General features: G+C 46.0%; 1 pseudogene; it reads left to right on the top strand.

Moving 5' to 3' along the window:
- The first annotated feature begins 631 nt into the window (after positions 1–631).
- On the top strand, positions 632–728 carry LOC113594301 (uncharacterized; annotated as a pseudogene).
- Positions 729–15636: the final 14908 nt, after the last annotated feature.

The following is a 15636-nucleotide window of genomic DNA, read 5'->3' as shown; positions in this document are numbered from 1 at the left end:
ATTCAGGGTCTTTGATGCCAATTAAGAGCCAGGCCAAAGATGAACTGAGCAGGGAGTCTACATCCTTTCACGGGGTGAGAAGAGACGGGAAAGAGCTATTTTGATTGAGCGCGAAATATACGATCGTAGGAGGGATCCGTGACCGCATTTGTGTCCCTTCCTTCTCTTATTGCTGCATTTAGTGCAAATTTAACGAGTGTCTGCCCCTTGCCCGACCCGTGTCAGGTGCTGAGATGATGAAAAGTGGTAACAAAGGGAAAGTGGGGCTTCAGGAACAGACAATGTGCCAAGGGAGGTCGCAGAGAGGCCAGAGATGTTCTGAGGGCCCCTGAAGGGGTGGCCACTCGTTCTGACCAGGAGTTGGGGAAGGCATCTGGGGTGACACATTTGAACGTGGTCGTGAAGGATGCAGTGGGAGGGCCCAGGTGGAAGAGGCATTTCAGGAAAGAGGACACAAAGTGTGCCCGGAGGTGTTCTGGGGGCCGAGCAAAGGATTTCTGGGAAGGACGGTGGACAGAGGGACCAGAGAGACAGGTGGACCTGGTTCTGTGAGAGTTCGATGACATTGTAAGAAGACAAGGAGTCCCTGAAAGGTCTGAAACGGGTAATAAAGTCCAAATATATTAGCACAGTGCTCACTTCGGCAACATATATCTTCGACACAGAGAAGATTAGCGTGGTCCCTGCCCGAGGATGACACACACATTCATGAAAGGCTCCCTATTTTTTCTAAACAAACAAGAAGAACAACAAAAACAAATGGTAGCACAGCTATAGGCTAAGACATTTTGGAAGCCACGTTCCTTCCTGCTCCAAAATTCATAAAGAAAATATCAGTGACAGTAAGAGTAAGATGTGGGACAGCATACCTGTATCTCTTGGATAAATACCTAGTAGTCAACTGCTGGGTGTTAAGGCAGTTCTATTTTTAAATTAAAAAAAAAAATTAAATTAGAATAAAAAATAAAATAAAATGTAAAAAAAAAGAGTAAAACGTGGGGTGCCTGGGGGGTTCAGTCGGTTAAGCATCTGACTTCGGCTCAGGTCGTGATCTTACGGTTTGTGAGTTCGAGCCCCGCGTCGGGCTCTGTGCTGACAGCTCAGAGCCCGGAGCCTGCTTCCCATTCTGTGTCCCCCTCTCTCTCTCTGATCCTCCACCACTCATGCTCTCTCTCTCTCTCTCTCTCTCTCTCTCTGTGTCTCCCTCTGTCAAAAATAACTAAACATTAAAAAAGAAGAGTAAAACTTAATGTTCAGAGTCAACAGAGAGTCTCTGGACAGAAGAAGTGTCCCCTGTGTCCGGGGACCTTCCGCCTCTATTTTCTCTTCCTTTCCTCCTTTCCCTCCCATTGGACGATCAATAGCCTTATCTTCCCGTTGATTTGGCTCTTTTGGAAATACCCAACAAAGCTAATTCAAGCCAGGGCTGAGAAGCCCACGAGAGGCCAATGCCAAGAACGGAGACATGACATAAAGTTATAAAAATGTGAGTATTAGGGAACTAGGCAAAGAAGAGAAATAACTCCCACTTGCACAGACCGTCTTTGTGGCCACAACGCTCTCGTGGATGGCCTAGAGACAGCTCCCAGGCACGCGCTTTGCGCCGGAGAGACACAGACATGTGAGCCGCGGCTTTCTCCTCCAGGGACCGCCTGTAGCCACCTGTCTTCACAACAAAAGTGATGCCAGGCCACCGAGCTCATGTTCCGTCTCCTCCGTGAACACTCTCTTATCTCTCCAGGGGCGTCTGTTGCCGCTTTAAACTTCTGGAGTACTTTCTGGCTATTCCGCTTTTCCGTAAACAACATTATTTTGTGTTTACGGCACAAATAATTTCTCAGCTTGGGAGCGATAATAACTATATCTTGCACTCTGTGCTTCTCCTATTTCTATTACTGCTGAGGGGCAAGCGTAAGAAGAGCATGTGTTTGGGCGAAAGTCGAAGAACGTATCAGGGTGGGTTTGCAGCAGCAGCAAATATGACTTAATGATCAAGGACACACGCAGGTTAGGCGTGTAGGTCCTAAGCGGATGGCAGGAGGTCAGCCGCTGCCGAGATCCATCCAGGCTGTTGCGTCACGTTCCTGATTGGCCACAAAAACAAAAGAGTCCGGCCCTTCAGTAGCACCCACTTCCTTGTAATTCTGATTTTCTAGAACATCCTCCCGACCTGCACGTCGTCTCCGGTTGTACCGATTTATCGTGATCTATCATTACCAACTGACCTGGATAATTGTTCCTTCTCACCAACGCTTCCCACTCAACAATTATTTGGGAGACAATGGAGCCAATTACTTCACTTTGAATACATTTAAGACAATCAGTAATTTTAGACAGCAAATTAGACAGCGTTTTCTCACAGTAAGAGTTTGTGATTGAACTACAACTTTTCATTTCATTGGCAAATTCTATTATCCCAGTTCCTGTCCTTTTTAAAGTAAACCGCCAAGGAAACTTTCTGACAACTAGAGACTCTGGAAAAGAAGCCATTTGCTTCCTTCATGTAGTCTGTCCTCGGTAATGTCTCTTGGGCAGGGATGGAAAATTGCTTTTATTCTTTTTATAACATCTGATTGATTGGTTGTGGCTGCCTGGAGCCTCCTCTCCACTCTGGGGAGAAGAAGGCAGTGGTTGATTAATCAGGTCTGCCAGGAATGGAAGAGGGGCAACTATGTAAGAACTTTGGATAGTGGGGGTCTTTACCATCAGTGCCTGAAAATGTGGCTGCAATCTATTTCTCCTTCTTCTTCTTCTTCTTCTTCTTCTTCTTCAGTTTATTTATTTCTTTTGAGACAGACAGAGAGAGCATGAGTGGGAGGGGGCAGAGAGAGGGAGAGGGAGAATCCCAAGCTGACAGCACAGAGCCCGATGCCGGGATCGATCTCACGAACTGTGAGATCGTGATCTGAGCCCATCAAGAGTCAGACGCTTAACCGACTGAGCCACCCAACTGCCCCTGCAATCTATTTATTCTGTGACCATCCCTGCTTAGAGATTTAGAAGACTATCCTAATATCTAGTGGAAAAAAGGGAAAAGAAGTGGCATGAACTCAAATCTTAAGTTTTTAATAGAAATGTCTTGTATAATAACACTTGGCTAAGTGTAAGACAGCAGTAACCCCTACCATACATGGAGAGAGCACTACATGCCAGAAATTGTTCTAGATGTTTTCCTGTGTCTAGCCATGTGATACATATACTCAGAGATGCTGTCTTAAATATTTTCTAAAACACGAGAGACAGAAAAGGTTCAAGGGAGGTTCTTGCAAAATAAACATAGAGAAGCCCTTTTAGATCATTATATGATGTGCAGTTTTTATAATCAAAACAACTCCCTGAGAACTTTTCAGGACGGTGATAACTGTAATCATAGTTTTTTTTCTTTTTTTTTTTATTTAAAAAAAAATTTTTTTAACGTTTATTTATTTTTGAGACAGAGAGAGAGACAGAGCATGAACAGGGGAGGGGCAGAGAGAGAGGGAGACACAGAACCGGAAGCAGGCTCCAGGCTCTGGGCCATCAGCCCAGAGCCCGACGCGGGGCTCGAACTCACGGACCACGAGATCGTGACCTGAGCCGATGTCGGACGTTTAACCGACTAAGCCACCCAGGCGCCCCTCATAGTTTTTTTTCTAAGAAAGTTTAAGAGGAATTCCAATAAAAATGAATCAGTAGATTAACACGTGGAGGACCCCCCTCTGCTCCAGATATACAACTCTGAGGGATAAAATGATAAGAGTATAGCCAAGATAAGTAGGCATGCTCTTCAGCCAAATCCTCAAGGCTGTGGACAGGAAGGGGGGTGGGGAAAGCAGTGAACGAGACCGAAGTCATAGAGTTAATGCTGTCAGGTTGTGGTCATCAGGTTACTGCATGCAGGGAACAGATTCCAAGTGTTTTACGAGACAACGGTAAGCATGTGAAGCCAGGGCTAACGGGGAGACTTTTCACCCTTGAAATGAGACAGAGGGGCCAGCTTCAATGACAGCTGAACCCATGACTTGTACGGAACAACAGACATGAGCAGCAGGGATTCAGAGACCCCCAAGTTAAACTTACTAAACGCATAAAAAAAATCTCATGCTAGAAATAACAGCAAAATGAATACCAGAGGATTCGCTGAAGGCATAGGATTTAAATTTATAGAACAGTTTGACAAAGATTTTAACATTAGGATGCATAAGAGCCTCCAGAAGATAAATAACACAGTAATATCCATTAAAATAAAAAAAATGTGAAACATAAACAGGCCGATGTGATATAAGAACAGGCTGCCGTAGAAAGTACCAGTTAGGGAGTTGGCCACCCTGCCAGACGGATGCACTGGGAGAAGGCGACCCTTTTACAAAGGGATTTTTTTTTTTTAAATAAAAAACCATGCATTTAAAATCATTCTCTTAATCAATTGAGTAGGAACCCGCTGGGTGCCCCGTATGGAATGCTGTGGAAGATGAATCTTTCCAGGCCTCTGTATGAGTTTGAATGTTTTCAGCTGTAAGAAAGAGAAAGCCCGGTTGCAAACGCCTTTAAACAATAGGCAAGCTCAGCTTACATAACACAAAGTCTGGGGCAGGGCAGCTCCAGAAGCGGTTCATCCAGAAACTCAGCAATGTCATCAAGGATCCAGCTTGCGGGGAGCCTGAGGTGGCTTGGTAGATGAGGTGTCAGGCTCTTGGTTTCGCCTCACGTCATGATCTCATGGCTCGTGAGACCGGGTCCTGCGTTGGTCTCTATACTGACAGTGCAGAGCCTGCTTGGGATTCTCTCTCTCCCCTCTCAGCCCCTCTCCTGCTCACTCACACACATGTGCATGCGTGCGCCCACTCTCTTTCTCTCAAAATAAATAGAGAAACCTTTAAAAAATGCTTAAAAAAAAAAAAGGATTCAGGATGCTTCCACCTTTCTTAGCATATCCTGCCCAGACTAACTCCCCTCGTGGTCCCAACATGGCTGCTACGGTTCCGGGCATTCACATGTAGGCACCAACAAGCATACAGGACACCAGAAGGAGGAAAGGGACCTCCTTCTTTCAGATCTCCGTCTTGCGTTAGACTAGTCACGGTTTACCTGGTGGGGCTGGACATGGGGCCCAGCCGACTCTAAAGACAAGGAAGGTGGGCATCAGGAAGTAAGACATAGACAGCAAATATTAGCACGGGGATGCCTGTTAGTGATTCCTGGGTCATCTTAGATGGCACAGGTCCTCATGGCAAGACGCCGGAAACCAGGGCATCGTAGACTGATTTCTCCTCACACCCTCACCACAGCAGCCAGAAAATATCGGGCACCTGGAATATTCTGGCAAGAGTGTTGGGTATGAGATTTCTACAGATGTCCCGTAAAGGAACAAAGGGAGGCACTCCGCATCCACCTATCTGCCAACCCATCTCCTGGGTGACGGTTTTCCTTGATGAAATGCTCCTCTCTGTTTTGTGACCAGTTTTGATCCTAAATATGAACTTACCTCGTTTTATTTTTGTTACCGTTTTAATTTTGTTCTCTTTGGGGTTTCCATTTGTCCCTACTTCTCCCCATTTGTCACACTAGTTCGAATCCGTTTATCTTTGACCTCCTCCAACTCACACCGTTTTTAGAGTTTTCTTCAGGCGTAGTGGGGTTTTGCTCTGTGATCTCTTGTGAGGAACTTTTCTCTTAAGAGGCGAATTTATCCTGTTTTCATCTAGTAATGTGACAGATACGTTTATTCGTATCCCTGTGATCTGTTTATTTCTGTTTAAAGTCTTCCTTTGTTTCCTACATGTTTCCACAGTGTTTTCCCTTCTTTGTTTTCATAATTTATTCCAGTAATTGTAAGATTTAGTAAACATATCTTTGGCTACTCTGGAGGTTAACTTTTATAATGGTAAAATATGTACATTTTAAGTATATGTAGTAGAATATGGACACAAAACTCTATTTCCTGATTTTTTTTTTTTTTACCTCTTCCTTCCTTTAGGTTCAGAAAAAATTATGACATTAATGACATGGTATTTGACCAAAGACTATGGAAATTAACAGATTGTGAAAAGAAAATTGTCTTTGAGGTAGACAGACCTCTCCATCAGGGCTCATGGCAGACGGCCATCTTTCTGTAGGTATATTCTATACCAGTGAAGTTAATTTTATTGGTTATATTTTGGAGCATGCATCATTTGACTCTCCTGATAATTTTGATTTCTACAGAATACGGATGAAATTAGACGAATTAACTTTTTTTTTCTTTAAATTAAAGAACACCTAGGTGGCTCAGTCGGTTAAGCATCCGACTCTTGATTTCAGCTCAGATCATGATCTCACGGTTCCTGAGACTGAACCTACGTCGGGCTCCTCGCTGACAGCATGAAGCCTGGTTGGGATTCTCTCTCTCCCTTGCTTTCTGCCCCTCTCCCACTCATCCTTTCTCTCTCTCTGTCAAAACAAATTTAAAAAAAAGCTCAGTAAAGGCGAGGACCTGCTAGCCTAAAGGAAAACAACTCAGATATAAAAAAAAAAAAAGAATATTTTCTATTCCTCTAGTGAAAAACTACTCTCCGGTTCTAAGTCAGAAAATTGAAAAGACCTGTTTGAGTTTAGAAGCCGCTGGGGTGCCATTTAACGCAACAGCAATTGTGCATGAAATACCGTAAACATGAATGTATCAGAGAACACAACGACTATAAAACAGTATAACAAGCAGTTTTGGAGGTGACGTAGGGAGGGTATTAAAATGATAACTTATCAAAGGTGCTTAGCTGCTGGCCACAAGAAACAGAAAACAGTTAAAAATTCACAGGCAACCATGTAACTGAGTGTAAGTTTTAATAGATGACGCTTGATAATAATTTAGATTGAGCCAAATACACACTTTCAGAGGAAGATCTTTATTATGGGCGAAGCACGGTGATCAAAAAGGAACAAAATATTTAGATGCTGAAGGGCCGTTTCGTGGACTCAAGAAATTGGGTCCAAATCGTGTGCGGAGACGGAGACCTCTTGAATTTTGAAAGGGTATTATTTCCAAATTTTGTGAGGAAGCACTTCTTTTTCTTATTCTCAACTATGTGAATCCCATTCCACAGGGTGCAGAATAGCGGGTGCATGTAGAATACGTAGTTTTCTATAATGCGTAGTTTTCTAAAATGCGCTTGGTTCCTTATAGTTTAATCGAGAAGACACGTCTACGAAGTGATGATGTGCTTTCGCGTTCCCAACCCCTCAAAGATGTTCACATGCTGATTCTTAGAACCTGTGAATACGTACCTTGCATGACAGTGGGATTGCAGCTTTGAGTAAGTTACAAATTTTTAGATGAGGTGATTGTCCTGGATTGTTTGGGTGGGCCCAGCGTAATCACAAGGGTCATCGTAAGTGAAAAGGAGAAGAGGGACGGTCAGGTATCAGAGTCAGAGAGATATTGTGCTGCGTCTTTGGAGGTGGACGAGGGGCCACAAACCAAGAAATACAAACACCTCTGTGACTTGTAAAAGGCGAGGAAACAAGTTTCCCTTTAGAGCCTCTAAAAGGAACACGGCCCTGCCAACATCTTGATTTCAGTCTAGAAAGATCTGTTTTGGACTTCTGACCCAAGAGGGTCCTTTTGTGCGGTTTTTTACGGGGTGTTCGTGACATTTTGTTACAGCAGCAAATAAGAAACACATACACCAAGAAAGTGTAAACAAGCAATCGCATTTTCAGCTAGAACAACAGAGATAGAAGGAAGGAGCATTTTTTGACCTTGGATAGGATCGTAACATCCAAGGGAGAGCGTGCCATGAACCCGGGGGCAGAGCAGCCGCCATGGGGCATGCGTGGCGGTTCTTGTGAATGGTCCAGTTGGCCGTCCTGGGGATGTGGGGAGAAGAGCTCGAAGGGACAGCAGGACCTGGACGCTGGAGCCTGGGTTCAAGGTGGAGTGACCCTGGAAGATTCCGAGCACAGCAGTGACCTAGTGTGTTCTAGGAAACTCATCTGCCATAATGTGTAGGGGGAGAGGGTAAGAGGGAGAGCAGTTAAGAGGAGGAGGAGAATGAGGTGGCCATGGGAATTGAAAAGTGGGGGGCATGCCCAAGCAGGAGGCCTGACGTGTGATGGTTCATTTATTCATCACAGAAAAGTCTTTATGAAGTCCTTTCCGATGCCTGGTGCCTAGCAGAAGCCGATACATGAGAACATGGTGGCGAGGCAGAAACTAGCAAAATATCCCCACACATCCAGGCAAAAGCACAACAGTGGAAGAGGCCAGACAGGGGGATCTCATGCTGCACATAATAATGGTGATAAGGTGAGCTAACCTCAGCTGAGAGCTTAAATTATTGGAGAATGATTGAAACCAACTATAGATCAAGGCCCAGATGATGCCACATTGAGAATTTGGATTTATCCTTATTCAAATGTCTTTGGACAGCTTCCAAATGCCCCCATCCCTTCTTTCTAGGGACCAGGAGCCACATTACAGAGCTGTCATGCTCTCCTTAGTGACCCACTCTGAGAACCAGAGTGACGCTGATGGCCTTCCTGCCTCAGGACCCACGAGGGGCACGTGAAGCCCTGCTTTCTTCATCCGAGCCTTCCTTAATGGAGCATCTATGGATTGCTTCTTCCAGAAAGGCTTAGAAGCAACTAAAAAGTAATCCAGACAGATCCCGGTTCCTGCCTCTCCTACCTTAAAGTATTTGCCTTACTTGAGTTCCCTTCTCCTAGGGTGACATTGAGTCCAATTGACTGATCGCCCTCAGGTAAAGAAAAATAAGTAAATGTCAAGGAGACATCGAGAAACGTATTCTCGAAAAATGTCTTCATGACGTTTAGGAAGCTGCATCCAAGTTGTTGTCCATTATGCTACACATTTTCTACCGTTAGGTTCTACATAAATCCTTCCCTTAAAATTTAACCCAAAGAAAACTCTTCTCTCAATTAATGTATTTTTTGTGTTTTCATTTCTAAAATAATAGCTTCTAATTTTTTTTCTGTGTATGTTAAAATTTTAAAGAGGATAAAAAAATGGAGGGTTTTATGATAAAGTATCGTTGCTTTTTTGGGCACGTTTTCTTCCTTATATTAGAAGAAGATCCGAGTTTCTGCTTTGTTAAACTTGAGGTGTGTACGTCCTGTTTTGGATGTTAACAGGGCATTTTCATCGACCGAAACTCACCACTTTAGCTTTCTGGTCAGTTGGCGTTTACATCATACTCTCAGTCTATGGCTCAATTGTCCACACTCTTCTGTACTGACCGTGCTGGCTGTAAAATAGGTTAGGGGTACGACATCATTTATGAGACAGGACCTTAGCTCTGTTCTGACTGCTCACATCTATTGTTAAAGAAATGAATGTCTTCTGGAAGCAATCAGCTTCGAAAAAGAGTCCTTTTAGAGATTACCTCCGCGGTTGAAAACGGGTAGGTAAATCTGCTTTTCAGTGTGAACGATGAGAAGTTCAGCATGGAAATGAGTGCCTTTGACTTTTTGAATTAAGCGCTCCAAGGAACAGAATATTTTGTGGGAAATCTCCGAGAAGGTGATAAAAGTTCTAGAGGAATTTTTGTCAATGTGAATGAAGATTTCTGTAGATCACAGAACGTGCTGGAGCTTGCAGACGTAAAAGCACCGTGCAGGCACTGGGAGCCAGGAATGCCACCGAGCACTTCGTAAAAACCCTTGAGAACACGAGCTCACACAGACGCAGGGGTCCTGTCGTGGGTTTTGGGGGGCATCAGTGCGACAGGCACCTATCGAGTGTGCTGTGCGTGTGCGGTGAATCTATTCCTTGGGCTCCAGGTACCTCATCTATAAAATTTGGTTGTCAGATGAGCTTTCTCTAAAGTCCCTCCCAGCCCTGCTTCCTTGCTCCTCCTGCATCATCTTCTATCTCTGCCTGTATTAGAAGATCCTGCATATTGTCCCCGCCCAGCTGCCACCCTGACCTGCAGAAAGGGACTCGTGGGAGCCCGTATGCATACAGGAGTCAAAGCCCGCTCTTGTAAGCTCCAGCCTTTTGTACTGGACCAGTGTCTCTGAGTAACGTCGGTTTCTCTCCCATATGACACCCAGGTCTCATATTTCTACCTGCTCAGACGAATTGCCTCCACTACTTCTGAGGACATAGATTTCACACTGTCTCTTCTGTTTCCTTTCCTCTGGAGCTGCCCATGGTCGTCAACGTCTTACTAGAAATATGGAGCCCACTCTGCTTTGGGGCTACTATGATAGTCCAAGTCTTGTTTGGTTGGTTGGGCCCATTCCCATATTCCTTGCACGGCCAGGCATGTGTTTTACACTATTTTCTATAGCCCTTAAGAGCCTTAAGACTGAAGGGTATACTTAACCTAATGCTTCTTCCTTCTCCTTTAACCTTGTTATGGAATTGATTGTCGTAAAATTGACAGGTTCTTAGAATCGAAGACACAGAGTGCATCCCTCTGGTATTTTCTCCATATTTTCAAGGGGTGCAGGAAACATTTCACACATGCCACTCTTGCCAGAGTTAGTTCTGACAAATTTGAATCTGTTCTGTGACGAGTAGGGGAGATGATTCATTTTCAGAAACACCAAATAAAAGCTGTGCTGTCTAGTTAACGGTAGGTTTACAACCAACCGGAAATACGTATGAACCAACCCCCCCACTGCCCGCCCCAGACCTCAATGGAGTCCCAAACCCTTAGACACTTCACTTCCTGGTTCTTCTTCCCTTCTCTGTTTCGAGGGCTTATTTCCCTGGGCTTTGCAATGAACATGCACCAAAGAACAGAGAGAGAGGAGGGACTGAAATTCTCAGGGAACATACGTTTGTTCCGATCAGACTACTTTTCACCCTCCATGGGCATAGGTGCCATCCGGGTAAGGCTGCAACGTCTGTGGTACTCAGCTAATGAGGAACCAGGGGAGGGTCGTGCATGCTGGGAGATAAATTGTGCGCCGTAACTGCCCTGAGTGTTCCTGTCCATCAAGTACCGCTCTTGCAAGAACGTTGATCGAAGCCTCGCTTGACCGGGCTCTGAGTCTCTGTGTCCCTCCTTTGACTGGGTCGGCGGACTTATTCCTCACACGTTCTGCAGAGTCTTCCAACGAGGAAGAAAAGGAGAACAGTGATGATCGCCCAGCCTCTAGACCAGAACAGCATCCCACTGGTAAGGGATAACCGGCGTATTTGAGGACCACCAGCGCTGGAAGAATGGATGGGTGCAGGAATGATGACTCCCCCCAGCCCAGCCAAGCTCTGCGGGGGAAATGCCTGTGTGGTGACGTAAGTCCCCTGCTCCCTGGGAACTCCTGCCTCCTCTGCAAGGCCCGCTCATCCACAAGCACAGGGCAGCAGCTGCTGGGATCCGGGAATAGGAGCCCATTCGGCTGGAAGCCCACGGTGAGAACTCGAATGTGATCTTGAGTGCGACGGTTACCTTTATGTGTCAACTTGAAGGGTGTTTTTGGACGAGACAGACATTTAAATCAGTGAAATTTGGGTAAAGCAGATTGCTCTCTATGGTGTTGGGCCTCATTCAGTCAGTCGAAGGTCTCGGTAGAGCAAAAACACTGGCTTCCCCAAGCAAGAGGGAATTCTCCAGCAGACCGCCTTCAGATTCACCTGCACCCCTGGCTCTCTTGAGTTTCCAGCAGATGACCTTGGGACTGGAGCTGAAACACTGACTTTCTTGGATCCCAAGCTTACCGGCCAACACGGCAGATTTTGGACTCGTTAACCTCCATGATTACATGAGCCAATTCCTTATAATAAATCTCTCTGTAGATGCCCATGCTATTGGTTCTGCTTCTCTGGAGCACTCTAACACACTGGGTCACGCGAGGTGGTTTCTGCCTGGAGCTGTGGATGTCAGAGACACAGGGAAGGCACAACCTGGCCAAGACATTGGTAGTGCTGTCCCCCCCCCCCCCAGACACGACCACAGGAGACCACCACTGCCAGCATCGACAAGGCAGAGATATCAGTGGAGAAGCTACTGGACCGAGCATGGGTCCAGGCTGTCTGGGAGCTGGAAGAAGGGCAAACACCAGGAGGGGACAGGCAGCTCCAGGAACCATGTGCCATGGGACTCTGGACCTCGTACTTTCCCTGTTCGTATAGCATGTAGCTCTTTGCAGACTGCCGCTGAATTAGGTGAGCCAGGCTGCCATTTTGCCAGCTGCCAGAGCTTGGTGATGCCGATGCTGCCCGGTGAGGGCCACACATCCATCCTTTTCCATCTGCTGTTCTGCATCTCTGTCACCTGCCCCAACTTCAGGGGATTTCCTGACACCCTTCCCCCCAAATCCTCTAGATCAGGTCACTCCTGCTGTGAGTTCTTACCATACCTGGTGCTTCTCCTCTATCACGATGAGCCCCATTTGCTGCTGTGTCCTCGAACGGCCGTCTAATTACCCTCTGCCCCCCTCGCTAGACTAAGCCCTTTGGAGGGGAGAAGGGAAGTGAATCTGTTTTGCTAACCCTTGGGTTCCCAGCATTTAACACACCGTCTCGCGCAAAGTAACCATTCAATACACATTGGACGGGTTAAAGAATGAATGAGTGACAGGTAGATTGTGACGTCATTGAGAGGGTCTACCGGAGGGAAACTATCAATGAGATAATAAGATATAAGAGTATAGGGGATTAGAGGAGGTTTCTCACCATCGCATCCACGGTGAGCCGAGCCGGGGCTGCGATGGCACCCACACAGAAGACCGACCACCCCACAGACCCATCAAAGACCACATCTCCCCAGACTCCCCCGGTCCTCACTTGACTTCAAAGAGCACTGAACACAGAAGCAGCTTCTGGCTGTAGAATTTTGTGACTCGAAGCTCACAAACTAATGTTGGAAGGCTCAAGGCGTGGCAGCTGTCATTTTGTTTGACATGAAGATTTCTTTTCACCACGAAGGTACGAAGTACAAAACTCCGGTTACAGCCAGAATTGCCACGTGAACTGTTTTTTCCCTCATAAATTGATAAACGAGGACACAAGAAAGGTAGCCAGAGCAGGGAAAGAAGGGAAGAGGGGGGCAACTTGAAATTTAGTAAGACACAGAACACAAATTCTAGTATTTGTAAGCTCCCCCAGGGAGCGAGTGAATTGGGGTGATGGTATCATCACCATCCCAAAGCTTGAAAAAGAGGTTTCTGTGCAGACCAGCACTATGGACTCTGTACGAGTTAGGACTCGTCGGCATTTTAATTATTCAATCACAATGATCTCTTGGACCTAGAATGCACCTCTGCATAAGTGTGAAAGCAACATCTTGAAGACTTTTAAAAAAAATTCGGCTTAGATATTGCACAGTGTCTCAAGAAAAGAAGTGGGGCTTTCTTTCTCTTAGTGGCCAGGTGTCATGGCTATGCAGATGAATAGGTTGGTGACACAAGGCTACTGAATTATTTCTGGGTGACCTCGTGATCAGTCACAGTGCCCTGTGGCTGATGGCTCTTAGGATCTGCCATGATGTCCCTCTCCATACCCCCTCATCACACAGACACACACACACACACACACACACACACACTGGAAAGCTATCAAAGGGAATTAAATAAAAAGTTCCAACTCAGAACCTTTATATTATGGAATAATAATAATAATAATAATATAGGTATTTGGGGATCCTCCTTATCCTCTTTGAAATAAGGCCCAATGCAGTGTTGAACAACATAGCACCAAGTTCCTTTGTTGGTGATTTCGTGGGTTAAGTTTCCCCACGGATCTAATTAGTCGAAGGGGGTCGGGAGTCACTCTTGTGTCCCTGAGGCATCCCCTGGTAATGCGCACACATACACGGGCACCGTAATGAGGACCCATGTGTGACCTCCCGTCGACACTGCGTTGAAACATACCGTCTACCCAAGTGCATTTGCGAAGATAACCGTAGGAGGACTGAGATCCTTTTGCCAACATAACTAACTTTACGTTTGCTCAGGGAAATCTTGGCCCAGGCGTGTAAGACTCTAAACCCGTTTCCCGTTTCCTTCAGGAAAATGTTGCGAAGCGACTTACCCGGACAGATAAATCTTGCGTTTGGGCAACAGCTTGCTCCTTTCACAAACCGCTTGCTCATTAGCAAAGGGTTTCTCTAGGAAGACGCCCATCAAAATCCTCCCCTCGTTAGAGCCACCAGTCCCACATTGCAGCGAGTGCCCTGTCTTGACAAAACTCCTGTGAGCTACTCAGCTCCAGACACGAAGAAGTCCTTCTGCGGCACTGTTTAGGCCGTCAGGGCAGCGAGCTTCCTCACTGATGTTGGGTCTCTTGCCGCTCAGGGAATTTCAGCGTCAGGTTGAGGGCAATATTGAGCAAATCACGTAGGGGCATAAAACGTTTCAGTGAAGGTTTTGTTGTAGAACTGGTTCTCAGAAAGATCTTTTCTTTTCACGCTTCTTTTTTTTTTTTTAATGTTTATTCATTTTGAGAGAGAGAGAGAGAGCACGAGCAGAGGATGGATAGAGAGAGAGAGAGAATCCCAAGCAGGCTGCCCTCCAACAGCGCAGAGCCCAGTGCGGGACTTGAACTCGCGAGCTGTGAGATCATGACCTGAGCCGAAATCAAGAGCCAGAGGCTCAACCGACTGAGCCACCCAGGCGCCCCACTAAAGGATGCTTTCTGTAAACTCCGCAAATAGCAAACCTACGCTCAACATGTCAACAACGTCCCCAACAAGCTCTCTGTGGCAATAATTAGAGAGCTCTTTGCTTAGGCGGCGACCAGGTCAAAGTCACAAAATGAAGCCGTGGCATCTAAAGATAAAAGAAAAGGGAGAGGGAAGTGACCGATGAGCAAACACAAGAAAGGGAACTGTGAGATCAGGTCGGGCCCACTTCCCCCATTGCAAAGGCTGCAGAAGCGAATTCTCTCTTCCTCCTTCTCCCTTCCCGTCCTTCCTCTTCCCTCCAAGTCCCGGCACCATCCGCAGGGGCAGGGGCTGAGAAGAGGACGGCGGGCACTGAACAGACTGAGGAGACAGGAATGGGAATGTTTGAACGGGGACGCTGGATGGAGCTGGCATGACAGTAGTTCGCGAGGCGGTTAGGATGTATAGGAGCCAACCGCGCGCCACAGACATAAATGAGGCAGTTTTGGGGGGGGCGGGGCATCTTGCTGGATCTCACCCTAAATCCACCTGCCTTTCTCCTCTGTTTCTCCTCTCCTACCGAAAACTTCACACTTCCGTAATGCCACCAGAGCCGCTTTCAAAGGTGGAACCTTCCTTGATACTTGACAATAGTCATGCTAAAGTACAGCTAATTAATACACGGGGAAAAGTTATTTTTCTCCACCTGATAATTAAAAATGAGAGTCTATTAACACCGATTATTCCCATAACTCCAACTTACTACTTTTCTCGCGAAAAATCAAATGAAAATTCATCCGGTGAAGTTAACTATTCCTTTTCTTGTAACAGAGATCCATTTTTCTTACTAATTAGTGTCTTAATGCCCTCGAGGCTGTACTGAACATATTTCAGTATCTTTTTTAAAAACCTTGCCAGGGCAAATTTTACCAGAGAAAGCGTGTGCGAAAGTAAGAGGTAGGTAAACAAAACTCACTTTAGAGTCCAAGTCGGCCGTAGCAGGAAGGTATGTGCGAGGGCTAGTTTCCTCTCTGTACTCTGCCTCGCTTTTATTTCTTTTGTTTTTTAAAGTTTATTTATTTATTTATTTTGAGAGAGAAAGAGAAAGAGA

Source organism: Acinonyx jubatus, chromosome D4 (assembly GCF_027475565.1).
Source record: "Acinonyx jubatus isolate Ajub_Pintada_27869175 chromosome D4, VMU_Ajub_asm_v1.0, whole genome shotgun sequence".
Classification (NCBI taxonomy): Eukaryota; Metazoa; Chordata; class Mammalia; order Carnivora; family Felidae; genus Acinonyx; species Acinonyx jubatus.
This window is presented reverse-complemented; position numbering and strand designations above follow the sequence as displayed.